The sequence below is a fragment of the Cnephaeus nilssonii genome (genome assembly GCF_951640355.1).
Source record: "Cnephaeus nilssonii genome assembly, chromosome: 17".
Lineage (NCBI taxonomy): Eukaryota > Metazoa > Chordata > Mammalia > Chiroptera > Vespertilionidae > Cnephaeus > Cnephaeus nilssonii.
The window spans coordinates 7088616-7110309 of record NC_137088.1 but is presented as its reverse complement, the minus strand read 5'-3'; positions in this window follow the sequence as shown (position 1 = coordinate 7110309).

Genomic DNA, 21694 nt, shown 5'->3' with positions numbered 1-21694 from the left:
CACAAAAGGTACCCTGTCATTCTCCACATAGGCAGGGCATGAGACAGTGTTGATAAAGAGAAAAAGATGCAAAATATGTGCCTACATGGATGGAGTTTTTTTATTTTGGTCCACATTATCAATGTTCTGCCATATATTAATAGGTCACTGCTTGGACGTAAAGTCTTAACTTCTTAAAAACTATTTTGGAATCAAATACAATATTGGCTTTTTACGCCCAAATTTGGGCCCGGCTTGGCACCTCTCCTGGGGAGATCTCTGAGGTTGGACCTGCATTGGTCCCTATGGTGACCTGATGTAGATAAGCGATTTGTCAAAGAAATTCTCCAGCCTCCTCATTTTGCAGGTGAGGAAGCCTCTTCAGGAACAAATGAGAACATACGGCCTGTTCATTCTAAGGATTTTAGGAGTGGCTCTTTAAGAAGCCTAACCATCTCCTCTATCCTCCTGAACAAGACGGGTTTCCATTGGCCCTGATTAGCTTGCTTTCTTCTGCATTAAATATTTACAGTATCCCGCTGTCCTTAAATGGTTGGCTATTCACTGATGAATCATTTGCTTGCTCAGTTCAAACAAAAATCTTTATACTCAGAAACAATAGCATTTTATCCGCTTGACTATACTCTCAGTGGTTTTGTGGAAGTACGTAGACAAGGCTTTTTTCTCAGGCACCGCAGACAGTTTTGCTAGAAGACTGAAAGTATAATAAGGCCTAAACGATTACAGTCTAAAATATTTTGATGCCACCTCTTTGTCCAATCCAGAAATTCGGAACCCTCCAAGTCCCTTTCAAGCAAACACACATAGGTATTAGATGAGCTGGTTTAAAAAAAAAAAAAAAGGTAATTAAAGGGGAATGACGGACCTGAAAGGGGGCAGAGGAAAAGAGATGGAGAATCAATGAGGCTGATGGGAGATGAGGTCTCATGGGTCAATTCTGGGCCCAGTGGCAGATGACGAGAAAAGACAGAGAGTTTTCAGCACCTTCTGAAAACTTAGAGGAGTGACCAGAAGACTGTACAAATGGCGTCATGTAGAATGAAGATCTCTGATGAGTTAAGATTTTTTTCAGCTTTTCCATTGATGTGATGTGAGATTTACATAAATGAAATAATGCATGTTACAGCACTTAGACTGTGCCTGGCATATGGTAAGCACTACCGAAAAAGTTGCTTCTATAACTACTATTATTAGTACTACTTGAGAGTTAAGTAATACAGAGCAAATGCAAAATCTCCTAAGTGGTACCCAGTGGATTCTGATTTTTTTCCTGGACCACAGTTATGAGGGCCTGAAGGGGAGTCAAGGTCAGGCCCTTTGATCTGAGCCCAGAGTAACTCAGTGCACATGACAGGTATGTCCTCTGGCTCTACCTGTGCAAAAATTCCCAACTCTTCTGCAGCCGTGACAAGTTCAAAAATTAATGGAGAGATGCATGACAAAGTCAAAAGGATCTCTGGTGGCTTTTAATATTTCCCTTTTATTTTTGGACCATTTTAGAGAACTAGAATCATAAAAATTCAGAAAAAAAATCTAGTAATTGGTTTAATCACTTAAATATCTTACCTTATAATAGACAAATATGCAATTGACCGCACCTTCGCTACGCCCAAGCCACGCCCACCAACCAAGCCATGCCCACCAACCACGCCCACCAGGAAACCATTGCAGGGACTTTGGGGTGTGGTGGAGACCAAGGCCGGGAAAGCCTCGGGCGGAGGCTTTCCCGGCCTTGGGCACCAGCAGGGAGCCTGCACGGATCGCAGGAAACCACTGGGGGTCGGCTCCTTCGATCCTTACCAGGGACGCTGGGTGCGGCCGAGCCCAAGGCCACCGCCCGGGGCCAAGCCCCGACCCTGAAAGAAGGCAGAAGGCGGTGGCCACAGCCAAGGCCTGGGTCCCCAGTGCTGGCAGAAAACTGGTGCAGGCAGCCAGGTGAATGAAGGTCTATTGCACGAATCTTCGTGCAAACGGGCTACTAGTTAGATAATAATGCTTCCCCTAAATCTTCAACTCCTTTTTCCAAACAATTCTTAGACAATTTAGCAATAAAAAAATACTTTCACATTTCAGAATTGTATAGCATAACATCAAGTAGCATTGACATTCTTAGATGAATAGGGTGATTAATCTCTTCCTTGAAACCTATTGACTTAAAGGTGTAATACTTTTTATAATTGTCAAATCAAAATGCCATATGAGGGGAAGAAACTCTGTTTAACTTAATAATGTGACAGAAATTTCACCTCATGTTTTCCTTCACTTTTTCAATAATGATTTTCTTCATTTCTTTTTTAAAAATTGAGATAAAATTGACATAACATTATGTTAGTGTCCACATAATGATTTGATATTTATATATATACTAGAGGCCCAGTGCACGAAATTCGTGCACGGAGGGTGGTTGTCCCTCAGCCTAGCCTGTACCCTCACCAATATGGGACCCCTCAAGGGATGTCTGACTGCCCGTTTAAACGGGCAGTCGGACATCCCTCTCACAATCCAGGACTGCTGGCTCCCAACTGCTTGCCTGCCTGCCTTCCTGATTGCCCCTAACCGCTTCTGCCTGCCAGCCTGATCACCCCCTAACCACTCTGCTGCCAGCCTGTTTGCCCCCAACTTCCCTCCTCTGCTGGCCTGGTCACCCCTAACTGCCCTCTCCTGCAGGGTTGATCACCTCCAACTGCCCTCCCTTGCAGGCCTGGTCCTTCTCAACTGCCCTCTCTTGCAGGCCAGGTGCCTCCCAACTGCCCTCTCCTGCTGGCCATCTTGTGGTGGCCATCCTGTGTCCACATGGGGTCAGGATCTTTGACCACATGGGGGCAGCTATATTATGTGTTGCAGTGATGATCAATCTGCATATTACTCTTTTATTAGATAGGATAGAGGCCTGGTACAGGGGTGGGGGCCAGCTGGTTTGCCCTGAAGGGTGTCCTGGATCAGGATGGGGGTTCCCTTGGGGCATGGGGCGGCCTGAGCGAGGGGCCTGTGGTTTGCAGGCCAGCCACGCCCCCTGGCAACCCAAGCGGAGGCCCTGGTATCTGGAATTTATTTTCCTTCTACAATTGAAACTTTGTAGCCTGGAGCGGAGCCAAGCCTGGGGCTCCCTCCGTGGCTGGCAGCCATTTCTGTTGGGGTTATAATTGAAACTTTGTAGCCTTAAGCAGGTGGGCCCGGCCAGGGTGTGCGGAAAGCTTTGCTTCCCCTGTTGCCAGCGGCAACCCTGGCCTGCTCTCTCAAGCTCCATTCTGCCACCATTTGTTTGAATTTGTTTACCTTCTATAATTGAAACTTTGTAGCTTGAGTGGAGGCTTAGGCCTGGCAAGGGCAGGCAGAAAGCTTGGATTCCTCTGTTACCTGGGAAACCTTGCTCTCTGTGGCTGTAGCCATCTTGGTTTGAGTTAATTTGCATGCTCGCTCTGATTGGATTGTGGGCGTGGCTTGTGGACGTGGTTCGTGGGTGTGTTGGAGGTATGGTCAATTTGCATATTTGTCTATTATTAGGTAGGATTGTGAAATGATCACAATAAGTCTAGTTAACACTCATCACCATACATAGTTACAAAACATTGTTTTCTCATAATGAGGACTTTTAAAATCTACTCTTTTAGCAATGTTCAAATATACAATGCAATATTATTAACTATAGTCACCATGCTGTACACTACATTCTTGTGACATTTATTTTATAACTGGAAGTCCTTTATTTTTTTATGTTATTTATAGGAAGATACTTCTTCCTATTGAGAATATTTCCATTGGGAGTATAAAGACATAGCCTCTCTTTTTTTCATTTGGACAAATGGAGAGAAACCTTTGCACTTTGGCATTTAACAATCAAGACTTTGAATTTTTTTCTGTCTCTCATATTGTCTAGGAAATGTTTGTCTTTATTTGTCATACAGCTTTTAATTTAATAGAATTTTTTTTTACAATTATATCCTGGCCCTTCTACGGGCCTGCTTCTCATCTGGAAGGTGGGGGTAAGCCATTAACCCAGGGAATCTTAGGTTCAGAGAAGTTATATGCACCTCGCAGACTTGCTGTGAAGATTAATGATTTCAGAACAAAAGTTACTACCTACGTCTATGAGCAGGAGCAGCACTGTGTTGATTGAACATCAGTGTTGGGGCCCTGTAGTGGGAAATTAAAAAAAAAAAACACCTGTGCTTTTCAACTACACCATGATCTCCTGCTCACCACCCACATTTGTTCCAAGTCCTTCAGATCTCAGAGCCCTCACTGACATGTAGGAAGAGAAAGAGGAGATTTTTTTTTTTTTATGAGCTTAAAAATATTCTTATGAAATGGGGGAAAGAACATTACAAGATGAATCGGGGCACTGTGGGGAGCAGATTGCTGTAGGAAGACTTGGACCTCAGTTTCTCACCTGGCTTGCGCCATTGGAAACAATGGCGGGGGGGGGGGGGGGCTTCCTAAGAAGTTTAGTTTATTCTGTGGCTTCTGAGACAATTCAGAACACAAATTCACCAAGAAGATGGATGTCCGAATTACAAGCTTCAGACAAGCCTGTCCCTCTCCCTCCGTGCTTTGACCACTGGGAAGAAAAACTCATTTGTGAAACTCTCTCAAGTGTGAAGTCAAGCTTCAGGTCTTGCTCCCCCGCATCCCTCTTCCCTCCAGACTCGGACAGGGAGGCCTGCTTGGTGCAGTGATGAAATGAAGTCTGATGCCTCAAGTGTGAAGGAAGGTTGTGCAAAGCCTGGAGAGATCAGTCAGCAGCTGGGATCCTGGCCTGGTAGCCTAAGGGGGATTTGGACAGCAGGTGGGAAGAACTTCCTATTTACTCCAGCTGTCACTCACAATCAGTTACTCAGAGATGACAGAACAGTTAGGAGGAGGCCACAGCCAGGGCGAAGGGAGACCTGGAGAGTCTCCACCCTCCTCTCAAGTCAGCTTCATAACAGCCTTAAACTGATCAGGGAGTCTGGCTTCCACTGTGGCATATGTTGGCCCAATTCATTCCAATAATGGTGGCATATGTTGGCCCAATTCATTCCAATTCTGCCAAATTATTTGGAAAATGTTGCCTAATGCAGGCAAAAACCCGAAAGGGTAAAGACAGTAGAAGGCCATTTGTTTATCTTAAGACATTTGCTCTTTCTCTGCCACCCCCCATCCCTGCAACAACTACACAGTAACAAAAATCCCTGTCTTCCTCATTTTCATTCTGATCCTGATAGGGATTCCAATATTTATATGATTTTGCAACTCTTATTATCACTGCATGTGCATCACTCCCTATTGTATTTCCCCACTTACATTGTCATGAGAGGTTGCAAGTAGGCGAGGATGTTATAGACATGCTTGGCAGGAATGACACTATTCCATTATCTAGCATACCACAGGCTGCCTGGCCTAGAGTTGGAAATTGCCAGTAGAAATTCCAGTAGACATATATTTAAACATGCACCTGGTGCAGGAATAAATACTCTGAATGTCTTTCTATTTATACATCTATACGAGAGCGAGAGTGAGAGAGAGAGAGATTCTGGCGGGTAGAATTTTAACATGGCCCAAGCTTCCCCACCCCAGGTGTCGATGCCCTTTATAATCCCTAGGACTGTAAACACGACGATTTCTCTCCACAATTAGGTTATGTTATATGGCACAGTTGTCTTTTAAAAGAGAAAATTTCCAGGTGAGCCCTTCATATCTGGGTCTAGAGGTTAGAGCCTGAGAAGTCAGAAAGTTTCAAAGTATTATAGGTATTTAATCAATATTTTTGTCAATCGGGATACAACCAGAGGGGAAGGTCACCAGGAGGCTGGAACTCCCCTGGCCTGGGCTGAACGAAGCTCTTTCCCCCCACCCCGACCCCCAACCCCAGGTAGAATTTTTTCCTCTCTCTCAGAAGAAACTTCAGCCCTGCTTTTAAGGACTTCCAGCTGATTAAGTCAGGCTGACCCCAGATTATCCAGGATAATCTTCATTACTTACAGACACCCAATTGCAGACTTTAAATTACACCTTCAAAATCCATCAGTAGTAACACTTAGATTAGTGTTTGTTTGAATAACTGGGCACTGTAGCCTCTAAAAGTTGGCACATCAAAAAGCCATCACACTTTCTCAACTCAGTTATTAGCTCCAACCTCTTGGGTTTCATTTTTCTTTTCTTAAAACATCTTTATCTGGTGTTGTTCTAAGGGTAATGGTAGCCTCAGAAATGAGTTGGGAAATATTCTCTCTTATTTTCATAAAGAGCTCTGTAATATTGATATTTCTTCCTCAAATGGTTGGTAGAAGTCACTGGTAAAGCCATCTGGGTCTGGAGTCATTTTAAAAATTTGAATTTAACTTCTTTAATAGATACAAAGCTATTCAGACTTTTAATTTCTTTTAGTGCCACTATTGGTAATTCTGTCTTTCAAGGATTATTCTTTTCATCTAAGTTGCCAAATTAATTGGCATAAAGTAATTCAATGTTTCTTATTAACTTTTTAATATGTGTATGCTCCAGAGCAATAACCCCTTTTTCTCTGATATTGGTAACTTGTGCTCTTTCCCTCTTTCTCTCAGCTACGGATTGGTTTTGACGAAGTCTATCAATTTTATCAATCTTTTCAAATGACACTTTGTTTTATTTTCTCTATTGTTTGACTGGTTTCTATTTCAATAATTTCTCCTTGTTATTTCTTTCCTTTTGCTTTTTTTAAAGTTTAATTGGTCTTATTTTCTACCTATTTTTAAAGGTGAAACCCTATATCATTGATTTTATAACACTCTTCTCTAATATAAGCATTTCAAGTTATAAATTCCTATCTAAGAACTTTAGCTGATATATTGGGTTTTAATTGTCATTAGCTCAAATCTTTTGCAATTTCCTTTTAGATATTTTTTTTTTACCTGTGGATCATATAGAAGTATGTTGTTCAATGTCTAAACACCTGGGTATTTTCCAGGTATCATTTTATTGTTGACTTTTAATTTAATTTCATTGTGGTCAGAAGACATATTCTGTATGATTTCAGTCCCTTTACATTTATTGAGACTACTCTTGGTCCCTGCATGTGGTGTGTCTTGGTGGATGGTCCCTGTGCATTTCAAGGACTGTGTATTCTTTAGTTATTGGGTGAATTTCTCTCTAAATATCAAATTGGTTAAATTATTTTATAGTATTGCAAATCCTCTATATATTACTTTTTATTTCTGTGTTCTAACAATAACTAGATAGGAGTCATAAAATCACCACTCTAATTATGGATTCATCTATTTCCTTTTTTAGTTCTGTCAGTTTTTGCTTCATGTATTTTGAATTGCTGTTAATAGATGCATAATGATTTAGGATTGTTATGCCTTTTTAAACTGAAAGATCCCTCTTGTCATGAAATGTACTTTAATTTTTTTTAAATATATTTCATTGATTTTTTTACAGAGAGGAAGGGATAGAGAGTCAGAAACATCAATGAGAGAGAAGCATAGATCAGCTGCCTCCTGCACACCCCCCACTGGGGATGTGCCCGCAACCAAGTTACATGCCCTTTACTGGAATCGAACTTGGGACCCCTCAGTCCACAGGCCAACACTCTATTCACTGAGCCAAACCAGTCAGGGCTGAACTTTAATATTAAGACTTTCTCTTTCGTATGGCTGGTGTTTGCATATCTGTAACTACTCACAGTATACCTTGCTTAAATTTTATAATTCTTCACATCTAATCTAAGAATCTTACAACAAACCTTTTTCATTTACCTCATCAGTCACCCATTTTCTTTCTACGTAAGTTATATACCCTACAATACATTATTATCATTGTTTGTCTTTGAGATATTATGAATGAGAAAAATATTTTCTGCTTTTCCACATAATTACCATTTCTAGAAATCTTTGTTTCTTTGTGTAATCCAATTTCTTTCTGATATTATTTCATTTTCCCCCTTCAGCCTGAAGGACTTCCTTTAGTGCAGATCTGCTGGCACTAAATTTCCTCAGCTTTTGTTGATTTGAAAAGTCTGTATTTCATCTTTATTTTTAGAAGATACTTGTGCTAGATATGTAGTACGAAGTTGACCATTTTATCCTTTCAGCACTTAGCCTAGCATCTAGCACAGGGCCTATTTACACAGGTATTTTATTAAATTTATTGGGTAATAAAATTATACAGGTCTCAAGTGTAGAATTCTATACTACATCATCTTTATATTGCATTGTGTGTTCACCACCCAAAGTCAAGAAAATGATCTTTCAAAATACTTAGGATAGGGGGCTCAATGGGGGCAAAGAAAGAGTATCTGTAATACTGTCAACAATAAAGATACATTTTTAAAAATACTTAGGATGATCACTTTGATTTTTGTTCAGTTCAAATCATCCTTTAATCCCACAGGCATTGCAGCATCACTGTGGGCCCCTACCAGGTGAAACAGGGAGAATTAGAATGTTTTTCTTTGGGACTTGAAGGTGTCTGTGAGGTCTCTGTGAGAACATGTAAGAGACTACTTTGTAAGTATGGTCACCACATAGCTTTGTGCTGGCTAGTGCTATGGAAACTGAAGCGGGCTGCTGGGCCTTCTTTTGTTAGGCATATTGTCAGAGATTTGAGGAGCGAGAGTGTGTGGCTCCTGTTGCTTAGTAATAGGAGAGCTTCACTGTTTTCACTGTGTATGATTGAGAATATGAGTTAAAGTCCAGATGTGAAAATCAATGCTCCTGTTTTTAGAATCTCCCCTTTCCCACCTACTCTGAGTTAGCTGCTATTTGTTTATTTGCCTTCAAGGTGAGAATAGCGAAAATATCAAACAGATTTCTCTCTTTTTTCAGAAAAGTAAATTAAAGCCACAAAGAATGATGTCTTGTTTACAAAACAAACGTTTTAGACCAATTTACTTATACTCTGAGCAAATTTTTGCATTTGGAAAGGATTATTCTGACTCCCATATATTCCTTTCCATAAATGTAATATTTTTTCTTTATAGAATACATATTTATTAAATATAACTTTAAAAATAGAAAAAATGGGGGGGTCCATGGTTCTTTCCACGCAGTTATAAATGACTACTCTTGACATTTTGGTTAAGTTTTTCTATCTTTCCTTCCCTAACATGTGAGAATTTTTAAATATAGTATTTGTATTAGTACTCTAAATATATAATGTAATCATCCGACCGGCGTGGCTCAGCAGTTGAGCATCAACCTATGAACCAGGAGGTCACAGTTCAATTCTCGGTCAGGGCACATGCCCAGGTTGTGGGCCCGATCCCCAGTGGAGGTGTGCAGGAGGCAACCATCCAATGATTCTCTCTCATCATTGATGTTTCTGTCTCTCTCTCCCTCTCCCTTCCTCTCTGAAATATATATATATATATATATATATATATATATATATATATATATACACACACACACATATTTTCAAAACTATGATGAGAGAGAATCATAAGTATTTCCTGTATTTTTGTATATTTGGGAAGGACAGAAAAGGACACCTTGAGTCCTGGCTTAGCACCCCCACTTCCTGATAGGTCCTGAGTCCAATGGGATCAGAGCGTGGAGACATGGATAGTTGCTTCTGGCAAGTTTTATCTGGAGATGGTGCTCTATGTGGCGTCCCAAAGACCACCCTGACACTGCTTTATCTCCTTTGCGTGGCTATTCTATTATTATTTGACACGGGGCAATTCCATTTCTAGAAATCTTTTCCAAAAATACAGGGGCAAAACTTGAAATAACCTAGTAGTTGTGATATTGATAGAAAACTCTTTCAAGGGGGCTAATATGACCACCGAGTGTGTGCAAAGCTCCGGGCACATGCTAGGTGCCCAAGAAAGAGCAGCTGTTACTATTCCTGGGCAGGATGTGAGAGGAGGGAGGTTCCAGAATTAAGCTATTTGGAAATGGAATAAGGATGAAAGTCTGAAGCTTTAACGGAAATTCTTCCTCCTCCTTCCCTAAAGCCTTAACTGCCCTCCTTGGAATGCCCTTTGTGGCAGTGCTTTGCAGCCACCGTTACATTTGAAACAGCCGTATTGATTTTCTCTTCCCTTTACCAGCAGCATCCTCCAAGCTCTGTCGACAGAGCCAAGCACACGCTCTGCTTCTCTCAAGTGCTGCTCAGACCCGGTGCCCTGCGTCACCTCTTCATGGCTGGGTTTGGGGAGGAAGCCGCTCCAGGGGCTGCCAGACCTGCGCTGTGTACTGTCCACACTCTTTTGTACCTCTTTTCATGCAACCATGTATTCCAAATATTCTTTCGCCACATCATTAATTTTTCTTTAACAAAACCCATTTGAAATGGTTGAATAGTATTTCATTATATTCATTATACTTTCTGGACTTTATTTACCTAATCTCTTGTTAATATAACTAAGTCATCTCTATGTTTTCTTTCTTTTTTAAAAAAATATTTTTTATTGATTTCAGGGAGGGAGAGAGAGATGGAAACATCAACGATGAGAGAGAATCATTGATTGGCTGGGCTGCCTCCTGCACATCCCATACTGGGGACCAAGCACGCAACCCGGGCATGTGTCCTGACTGGGAATCAAACCGTGAACTCCTGGTTCATAGGTTGTCGCTCCACCGCTGAGCCAGCCAGCTGGGCTCTATGTTTTCTATATGATTAACATCATAAAGGACTTCCTTGTTGCTATATTTTTGCGCATAACCACATTCTGTTAACACCAAAGGCAAATTTGCATATTGCTGGATTTTGCTCCAAGAAAACTGGGCCCATTTTCACTCCCACTAGCTGTGCATGGGAGATGACAAAAAGGATTCCTTCCTACTGGGAAGTGGGAACCATGATTGTACGGTAATATGGCACTATGCTGAGCACCATCATTAAATAGGGCAGTATCACATCCTGCCCAACACACATCCTTCACCTCAATCCTCAAGAGTGTTGAAGATTAAGTAGAATGATATATGCAGTACCCCACCTAGTAGGTGCTTACTAAATGTTTCTTGTCCCTCTAAGTTTCTTGAACTCAGTAGTGTTTCTCAACTTTCAGTCCCTTAGGAATGGGTCTTCCCATTTTTACTAAGCCCTTTGGTTTTGTTGTCATTGTTGTTGTTGTTACTAGTAATCCTCACCTGAGGATATTTTTCCATTGATTTTTTTTTAGGGAGAGTGGAAGAGAGAGGGAAAGACAGAGAGAAACATCCATGTGAGAGAAACACATCGATTGGTTGCCTCCTGCACTCGCCCTGACCAGGGCCCGGGCCAGGGAGGAACCTGCGACCAAGGTACATACATGCCCTTGACCAGAATTGAAGCCAGGACCCTTTGGTCCACAGGCCAGTGCTCTATCCACTGAGCCAAACTGGCTAAGGCTCTAAGCACTTGGTTGAAAAGAACTGTCTTGTTATACCATTGCAACCTTTTCCCAGGACGAGAGCTGCTTAGATTCCCAGACGTCATGGACAAGGCCACACGTGACTGAATCATGGCTTTTCTGTCTCTATAAAATTTTACATGCGTCCTCCTTAGCCTTTTGGTCTTCCCTGTGGAAGCCCTCTTGCCTTCATTGGCTGCTCTCTGGAAGTTCAACTACCTCCTAACCAAGAGAGCCTCCTGTCTCTGGTCCCGTGCATAGACCTGCTCCCTGGTTCCATGCTGGCAATTCTCGAGAAGCAAAGCTCTACCTGGCTCCAGTAGATGTCACACTGACCAGTAGATGTCATACTGACCATCTCCAGTCAGGGCCCAGCTGACTCATTGTCCTTATAAGTCAATGAATCATAAGCTACTGGTGACTCAGCCCCGTCCCTTTGTTAATATAATGAGGAAGTCTCTTCATAGGGGCATGGCATTCATTTTCAGAAAGAAAACTCACGGAGATTAGTTGATGAACACATTTTTATTCACTATAGGGAAAGGTCACATTAAGATGAAAATAGAAAATCAGAAATTATTTTATAGGTGATATTGAAGGAAGTAAAATAGACCAGTGTGCCCTCCTTGAGTGAAGCAGAATTTTCAAGTGAGATGTAATGACTTTAGTGCTGGGTGAATTATTGACCTGAAAATGTGGCTGCCTGGTGTCATAACAAATAGCTGCTAAATGTGATTTTAATCTCTGGCACACGAAGAGGAATGATGCAGAAAAGAGTATCTAATAGTTTCACATTTTTATAAAGTACTCAACGTCTGAGACTTAAATTGTTTTTGAACAAACTCTTCTCTTTTGAATTTCAGGCACTGATAATCTGTCATGAAACAGTTTAGAAGTTTCATATGTGAACACAGCATTGTATTAAACATAGTAAGACAAGATTTTGTGTCTGTTTTTTAAAAGCTCACAATTGGTTGGGCCCCAAATGCATGTATACATTTATTCATTCAATATTTCTTCGGTGTCTACCATGTAGCAGATATGCTAGAGGTAAATTAAGCTGATGAGAACACATCCTATGTCCACTGGCCTCACAGTGAAATGGCCCCCCATTTCGAAGGCACATTAAAGAGATGTTGGCATGCTCCACTGTCTTTTAGGCATTCTTTTGTATTATCTCATTTATTTTTTAGAGGACGGTGAAGGAAGTACCATCATTCTTTGAATGCCCAGAGATTTGCGTTGGCCTAATTAATTGTTTTAGGACATCAATATTTGCCTTTATTAGCCCTGCACAGCTCTGAACCATCCTTCTAGTTTCTAAAATTTAGGCCAAAAAAAAACACACACACGAGATGCTATTCTTAGCTCTGGAAGGTTGGAACTGAGAAAACTGAGATGAAAATAGATGGGGAAGAAGCCCTAAAGTTTGCCATCTTTTCTGTTTGGCTGATATTTATTTGTACTTTAAAATTTTATCTTGACTGCCGGCGTGGCTCAGTGATTGAGTGTCAACCTATGAACCAGGAGATCAAGGTTCAATTCCCGGTCAGACTCCATCCCCAGTGTGGGGCATGCAGGAGGCAGCAGATCAATGATTCTCTCTCATCGTTGATGTTTCTCTCTTCCCTCTCCCATCCTCTCTGATATATATATATATATATATATATATATATATATATATATATTCTTAAAGTGTACACACCTCCTCAAGTCCTGACCCCAAGTCAATTCCACTGTCCCGGACTTGCACGACTGACTTGCCCACACTGGCCAGGAATGGGCAGGTGATCTGCAAAGGCCCTGCAGCCCCTGGAGTTGCTTTCTCGGCAAACCCAAGCATGAAGAGCTGACGCAGTGCCCTGCGCTTAAGGAGCACTTGGGAAGCAGAGCCTGTGCTTGGCTCGTCAACAGAGCCTGGAGGATGCCGCGGGTAAAGGGAAGGGAAAATCAATGTGGCTGTTTAAAATGTAACGGTGGCTGCCAGAAAGGGCATTCCAAGGAGGACGGTGAAGGCCTGGAAGGGTGTCATGCCCCAGCCTTTGGAGGAGCAGAAATGTTCAAGGAAGCAATTTTCTAGAAAAGATTTGATGCTTCTACATTCGTCTTTCCCCTACTTCTGAATCACCTTCCTTGGAAGCGTTCTTACCACTCTCATCCTACACAGTGGCATCAGCGGGAGCTCCCAGCTCTCGAGTATTTACCTTGTGTCGGGTTTATTCAACATTTTCCCTGTCTTGGGAAATATACTAAGCTCTTTCTGCACAAACATAGATGCAAATATCTCTAGTTTACATTTAAGGAAACTCATGCTGAAAGAGGTTAGGTAACTTGACCAGCTAGTGCGTCTCAGTGGTTGAGTGTCGACCTATGAACCAGGTCATGGTTCGGTTCCCGGTCTGGGCACATGCGTGGGTTGCAGGTTCGATCCCCAGTGGGGGTCATGCAGGAGGCAGCTCATCAAACCTTAATTGGAAGCAGAAACACAGTCTCTCGTCTGAGTCACAGGATGACATGGGAGATATTTGGTGTGTTATTATTATGTCAAATTTTAAAAAGAATTGATGAGGAATCTGAAATAGACCCTTGGGAGCTTAGAGCTGCCACTAATATAAAAGCAGATAGCCTAACCCAGTGGTCGGCAAACTCATTAGTCAACAGAGCAGCAAACTGCTGGCCTAACCCTGTGTGCTGGACTATCACAGGGACGTCTCCTTACATCGGCTGCAGATTCCCAGCTTGCTCTTGCTTCGTTAGCAGAAGCCCAAGCTCATGCAAGCCCGGCGCTAATTTATCTTGGTTGTTGTCATCCTGTGACTCAGACAAGAGGCTGTGTTTCTCCTTCCAGTTAAGGCTTGATGAGCTCCTCGCAAGACACCTAGGTGAAAAGATGGTGATAGAGAGCAGTGGGGGGCGAGGGGGTGTGACACCTGGTGGAGCATAACAAAACATTTAGCAAACCCAGGTCATCCTTCGTCTGAGCTTGTCCTGTGCCTGTGGCTCTGCCTCAGAGCGGCAATAAGAAAAGAAAAAAAGCCTCCTCTTCAGTCCTCCCCAGCTCACAAACCCTTTATAAATGCCCGGGCTATAACCTGGAGGTGAGACGTGCTCAGAGACAACACTGTATAGGGGAAGGAACCTAGATTTGGGGATGAAAGCCCATAAATCGGAATGTGGGCTCTCTCGCTCACTTGCTGAGTTACCTTGAACTCGCTATCTACCTTCATCGAGACTGTTTCCTCACCCATAGGAAGGCGGCAATGAGACCTACCGGGCAACATCAGGCCTCACCCAGACATGGCACCAGTTGGCATGAGCTGAGTCTCAGCCTGGGCTCTCCAGGTGGTCTCACTCATCTTCACTGGCCACCTGGCACTTCAAGAATTTGTGTTTGCAAGCCCCAAGCACCAAGTCACTTACTGTTTCTGTGGGGAAACTGAGACCCTCAGGAGTAAGGGAGCTGGCTGTAGCCAAGTTTCCCAAGTTCTATTTGAAATATCCTGAAATATCCCCATTGTCCGTGTCCTCCGTGTGTCCACAAGGGCAGAAACTGGTATTGGGCAGAGGATAAAGTAATCCTGAAGAGCGGACCCCAGACCATCAGCATCAGCATCACCGTGAGCTTGTCAGAAATGCAGAGTCCCAGGCCCATTCTGAGCCCTCCTGAACCAGAAACACTGCGTAGAGCCCAGCTTAGCCAGCTCCCTGGGTTACTCTAGCGCTTGCTGAAGTTTGGATATCACTGGTCTAAGCAAAGGCTGGAGACAACACAGACCCAACGTGATAGTCTGCTGTCCGCGAAGTGGAGACAGCAAGGGGACTGTGTGTGCTCTCAGGAGGAGGCCCATTGGGGAGCAGACACACAGCTTCCTCCTAGAAGTCCAGTCCCTTAGCCTAGCGTTCGAGGCTGTCCAGGTGGCATCTTCCTCCTCTCTGAGCTTACCCTCTCCAGCTCCTCCTCTTCTCTCGTGTGCACACTCCCCGTTTGCCCGTGTCTCTACTGAGCTCTTATTGTGTGCTGCCATCTTTCCCAGAAATGCCATGGCTGCGACAGGCCTTCCAAAGTGTAAAGGTCCAGATCAGCGCTCCCCAAACGTGTTCCTCTTCATGTCAGTGGGCGTTACTGAAAATCAGCTCTGTGGCCAAGTCCGTGTGGGAATCATGGCTCACGCCGGCTCCTGGCTGCAGGAGTCAGCAAAAATTTTAATAAATTCTTATCCATCGGAAATTCCCAAGGGAGGGGATATAAGAGAGAGAATTTCCTGAACTGATTTAAACACCAAACTCCTTACAGAACGTGCTTTGAGGAGCCTCTTCGGTGGCCCACGCATAAGAAAGGCAGCCCTGGCCACGCGTATGCTCATGAACTTCCTCGCACAGTTATTTAGGGTTCGTTCATCAGTCCCGTCTCCCCACCGAGGGAGTGTCTGTGTCCTTCTCGCCAAGGAGAGACACGAATGCCGCGATAGGCAATTCCCCAGAGTCACCGGGGACATCGCACTGTGCTCTGGTGTTGCCCACCGGCCTTCACATTTTTCCCACTGTCATTTCCTTCGCTCTGCGTCTCTTTTTTATTCTTTTAAATTTTTTCTTGGTAGTCTTCCGTGTTGCCCATATTTCTCTAACCGCTCCCACATCTCCTGTGAACAAGAGGAATTGTGGAGACAGAAGTAGGAATGAGTGAGGAAGCCTCACACTCCGCACAGTGTCCTCTGAACCCGCACCTCCCGTCTCCCCAGAGGGAGCTCCTGCAGTCAGGCAGGGCCAGGCCCTGGCATTCTCCGCCACCGGAAGGACTAGCTGGGGGCAAATGCAGACATGTGCTTCCTTTCCTGAAGGCAGCCACAGGCGGCTCGGGGAAACTGTTCCCAGTGGCCCCCAAGTAGGGACCCCAGGAACTCAGGGCCGCGGGGTTGGCGGTCTCCGTGTGGTTGACCGTCTCTGGAGTCTGATCAAGCGGGCCCGGCTGGCGAACGCCTGAGAGTGGAAATGAACTTGGTGCTTTTCTGAGTGAGCATCTGCAGGAAGCACGTGGCTGTCTGTTCGGTCTGTTGGCCCAAAGAGAGCCTGCTTGGTTTCTTCTGCCTCTGCCAGCAACAAAATGTACCGTCGCCACAAAACAGTCTTTGGGAAGGGAACGCATTGGACACTGGAGGCAGAAACCCTGTAACAGGCAGGGCTTTCAGCCAAGACACATTGGAATTGCGTTGATAATCGTGCGAGCACCTTCTTTCCCCAGACGCAGCGCTCTCTGTACGCAGGGATCCTGCTCGCTGGGCGGGAGCCACAGTCCCCCGGCAGGCACTGTAGGGAGAGGCTGTTCGAAGAGGAAGAGTGGACACATCCAGGACACTAACTAAGGTCATACCTTTGGTTGGTGACAGAGTTGATTTTCTTTTCTAAGGCTCGTGTCCTATTTACTCTGTGGGGACATCTGCCTTCAGGCGCTACCAGTGCTGGGTGGCAGCTGCAATTGGCCTATGAAAGGACTCACCCTGAAAATGTGCTTATTTAAAGAAAACCCTGTGATAAATTCTTAAAGAGAATTATTCTGCGGAAGTACCTCCCCTCACACATCCATCCTACTCTGACTTGGGTACGTTCATCACTTTTGGGGTCACAGAATCCCGAATGGAGGCTCTGACCGATGGGATAGGGTGCAAACTTAGATGCCTTTTTGGTTCCTAAGGAAAGCAGCCCATGCCTGATCGGTTTGTGTAGGACTATATCAAACAAAAGAGCAGCAGCATCAAAACCAGGAACAAAATCAGACCCATGTCCCGTCTGCTCTGCCTTTGTCATAACTGGCCAGCCAGACATGGTCTGGTCACCACAGTTAGGCTCCGATGAAAGCTGGGTTTTTCCTGGAGATTCATTAACAAAATGCTGATCCAGGCCCATGCAGCATCTTTCGGGGGTTCTACGGAGGATAAAAGCTGAAGTATTCCTGTAGTGGGTAGGCCGGTTGTTACTTCTCTGCCCATATCATTGGGGAGGGGGTGGGGTGTAGGTGGGGGAGTAATCCCTTCCTGAGTTCCTACTGCTGGGATAGACTAGAGTTGGCCATAGTTGACTAAAGATGGACATCTGATTCTGGTTTACGTAGGATGGGGTGGAGAGCAAATCCATGGGCTGGGCTGAGTCTAACTGGTGGCTCTATCAAGAATGTGAATTAGAAAACCCAGACCCTGTGACTAGACCCTGGGTCATGTAGCGTCAAGCCTGGGCAGCTGACATGGTGAGCCAGAGCCACAGTCATCCAAATAGTTATTGTCGATTATGTGGAGGATTCCAATGAAACAGAAATGAGAGAAGCCTATGGCCCAAGAGTTAGAGACCTCGGGTTCTGACTTGGCAGGCCCTGTCCCGTGAGCCTGGCTGGATTTATTTTCAGCCCCTGGAAGCCTGTGCAATGACCTGTTGGGGGCCTCAGAATAATCCCCCCTTTTCTTACACCGCCACAGGGGGGATTCTGTTTCCTTCTACTCTGTGTGCTCTGAACACAACAGCTCCTGTCCCCACGGTGACGGTCAGCAATGCGGACGTGTGGTCAGGGCAGCGATGCTGTCATGAGGGCAGAAGACTGCCCAAGCAGCCACTGTGCCCTGAACCAGTGTTGTGTCCCACGGGTGCCGGGACACACTGCCAGGTGAGCTGTTTGTGGGAGGCAGAGCTGCTGTAGAAAGTGCTCATGAAGGAAAAGCAAAATGTTCGAATGAAATAGACTTCATGTACAGTGGGTCCACTGATGTACGGATTTCTTTCAATACGTCTATAGGAAATAGGTTTTAGAGCTTTCCTTACTACCGTGAAACAATCGTGTTGATGATACCAGGCTACTATAATTCAATCACATTGCTGCTTGCGTCTTCATTACCAATGCATGAATCATTACACCTGTAAATAAATATGAACCTCTTTTCACATTACTTTTCATTTTTTTATGTCTAGTGTTAGTAATATATATAGCACCTACATTTTTTATATAATAAAAAACAATATTGATGTAGGTACTGACAGATATATGATTCATCTTATTAACAAATGATGTAAACTTATAATATCCATAAGTACAGTTCAGTACTATAAATTTTCTCTTCCTTATGATTTTCTTAATAGCATTGTCTTCTCTACCTTACTTCATTGTAATAATACAGCATATGATGCATATAACATGCAAAATATGTTAACAGTGTAAGTAACTACTGTTGACTATGTCATCAGTAAGGCTTCTAGTCAATAAAAGTTAACTTTTGGGGGAGTCAAAAGTTATACGCAGACTTTCCACTGTACAAGGGTCTGTGCCCCTAACCTCCGCATTGTTTAGGGATCAACTGTATTTTTTTCATCCTAAAACATACCTTTTTTTCTTCATGGTTTAACATTTGTGAAAGCAGGATGTATCTCACAATCACTGTGCCAGATGGAACCACTGCAATTTCATAAATAAACCTGGCCCCTGCTGTTCACAATATTGTCACTTCACCTGAATTATAGGTGCTGTCAGAGCTTCGAATGTTGAGCTCATTATTGAAAATGCCTTTCAGAAGTATTTCACTATGATTTGGCAATTAAACAGAGAAGTCATTGTGTTTTCAGAAAGGCATAAACATGGAGGAGTTCAGTATATATTTTATATTAATGAAGAAAAATATTTGTTGTTGAAGGAATGATTGCAATCTCATATTTCTTCCAAAGCAATAACCAAGTGCTTAGAAACCCACAGGTGGAAGAAATTGCCTACATTTGTTACTGAGATAAAGTCACAAGAATGGCTTATCACCCACCAACACAACGCAACCGAAGGCAGCAGAAGCTGCCAAATCCCTCAGCACAGATGAAAGGCATTTCAAAGAACTGAGAAGCTAGTGTGCCCAATCCATGCATTGAGCAGAGACATTATTAAGACTGTGTCCCACTGTAATTGGCAATGTTCCTGTTTTTGTTTTTAGTTGCACAGAAAGTAATAGTCTTGACTTACAATTGATGGAATCTTACTAGATAAGATACCATGATAATAACCATCAAACTGTGCTGAACAGAATTGCCCCCAACCAAGAAGAAAACCATAGGCAGCTTGTATTTCTACCCCCTGTCTGTCTACAAAGGCTAACAATCGCGGGCAGCAAAGGATTTCACAGAGCTCTGCAGAACTTCAACGTCAAAGGCTTTGTGACTATTTGAGTTTAATACATGAAACACACCATCTGCAGTACAAGCTCAGTACAGGAACCAGATGCTCAGGAATTTCCACTTCGTCATGGTTGTCTTGTCAGATTTAATGAACATATGGAGTCAAGATGAAGGGAGGACTGGCTTTAAATTCTTTACCATTTATTATGATGATTGCCATTGATTTTTCATGATTAGACGATACTCTGTTTTACTTTTGTTTAAAATTTTTCCTTTTTTGAGATTAAGTTCATACACAGTAAAATGCTCAGAGTATAAATATATACTCCCATGAGTTTTGTTACATATACATGCTTATGTAACTAATAACTAAAAAGTTTTGGTTATTTAATGCTGCAGGTCTTGGGATTTTCAGCAAATTTGTCATCAGCAAATCGGGGCATTTTTATTCTTTCTTTCCAATCGGTATGCTTTTCATTTATTTTCCTTGCCTTGATGGGCTACCTAGGACTTCCAGTGTGATGATGAATAGAAGTGGTAAGAACAGACATGCTTGCCTTGCTCCTAATCTTAAGAGGAAAGCATCCAGTCTTTCATCATTAAGTGTTAGCTGTAGGTGTTAGGTAGATGGCCTTTATCAGGTTAATCAAATTCCTTCTAATAAAACTCCCCAAGAGGTTGTATAGTGAATGCATATTTAATTTTGTCAAGTACTTTTTGCACCAGTCGCTATGATTGTGTGGTTTTTCTTCCTTAGATCATTAATGTTGATTGAAACTCAAATCTTGACCCAGGTTGGCAATCCTAGCCTGATCTGTTAATGTTTTATTAAGAATTTTTGCATGCATGATCATGAGAGATATTGGTCTGTATAGTTTTTTTATAACATTTTTTCTGCTTTTGGTTCCAGAGTAATGCTGCATCTCATAGAACGAGTCAGAAATTTTTTTCTCCTGTTGGGTGAGTTTTGGCAATTCGTGGCTTTTGAGTAAGGGTTCATTTTCATCTAGGTTGTCAAATTTATGTGCATAAAGTTTTTCATAATATTTACTTACCATTATTTTCATGGCTCTGGGATCTTTAATAAAATCTTGTCTTTCAGTTTTCCTAGAGGTTTATTGATTTTTTTCAAAGAACCAGCTTTTGGCTGCATTAATTTTCCTGTGTTTTTTTTTGTTTGTTTGTTTACCTGTTTCCAATGTCATTGATTTGAGCTTTTATCTTTATTATTTTCCTCATTCATTTTAATTTATTTCATTCGATATTGCCTTATGAATCTTAGATTGATGCTTTCAGATTTTTCTTCTTTTATAATGTAAGTATTTTAATGCTGTAAATTTTCCTCTAAGCACTGCATTAGTTATTTCTCACAAATTCTGGCATGTTGTGTTTTCACTCAGTTCAAGGAACAGTCTAAATATGCCAGTTGAAAGGCAGAGATTATCAGGTTGAATAAGAAACAAGACTCAATTATATGCTGTCTATAAGAAAACCCACTTTAAATATAAAAATGACATTATGTTAGACACAAATAGATTAAAAGTAAAAGGGTGAAGAAAGCTACACCTTTTTTGTACTAACAGAAGAAAGCTGGAGTAATTTTATTGATTTCAGACCAAGTAGATTTTAAAACAAGAAAGATTATCAGCAATAATCTACATATATAAAAAGCCAGTGACCAGAATGCCCTAACAACCAGAACAGCCAGAGACCAGAACACCAGGGCCCCTCACCCAGGTTGGCCCCGCCCCCCCCCCCAGGGAGTGTTTAGGGGGTGATGGGGGAAAGTCTTAAGGGTCTGTGGGGTTGAGGGGTCGGCTGGAGTAGGTTTGGAGTGTGCTGGGGAAGGAAGAGGAAGATCCGATTGGAAAATGGCTCGGCACAGTACCTTTCTCATCGCGAACCAGGACGGCGCCAGCCGGGGACTGGATGGGCGGTTGTTTCACGAGTGCGCTTGGGACCGACATGTTCATGGCGGCGGCCGTGCTCCTGAAACTTCACTGACTCCAAATAGTAAACAGCTACCAACGCCAAAACAGAAAAATCCTCTCCAACTCGAGGCCCTGGACCAGGGGGTCCTCAAACTACGGCCCGCGGGCCACATGCGGCCCGCTCTGCGGCCCGCCGAGGACATGTATCCGGCCCGCCAGATGTTTTTGCCGCCGCTGCCTGTCCTGCTTAGCAGCCGACTCGTCCCGGGCCCGCAGTGCGCATGTGTGGAATGTGCGCCGCACTCTCCGACTCCCCGCCTTCTCTCTGAGGGAC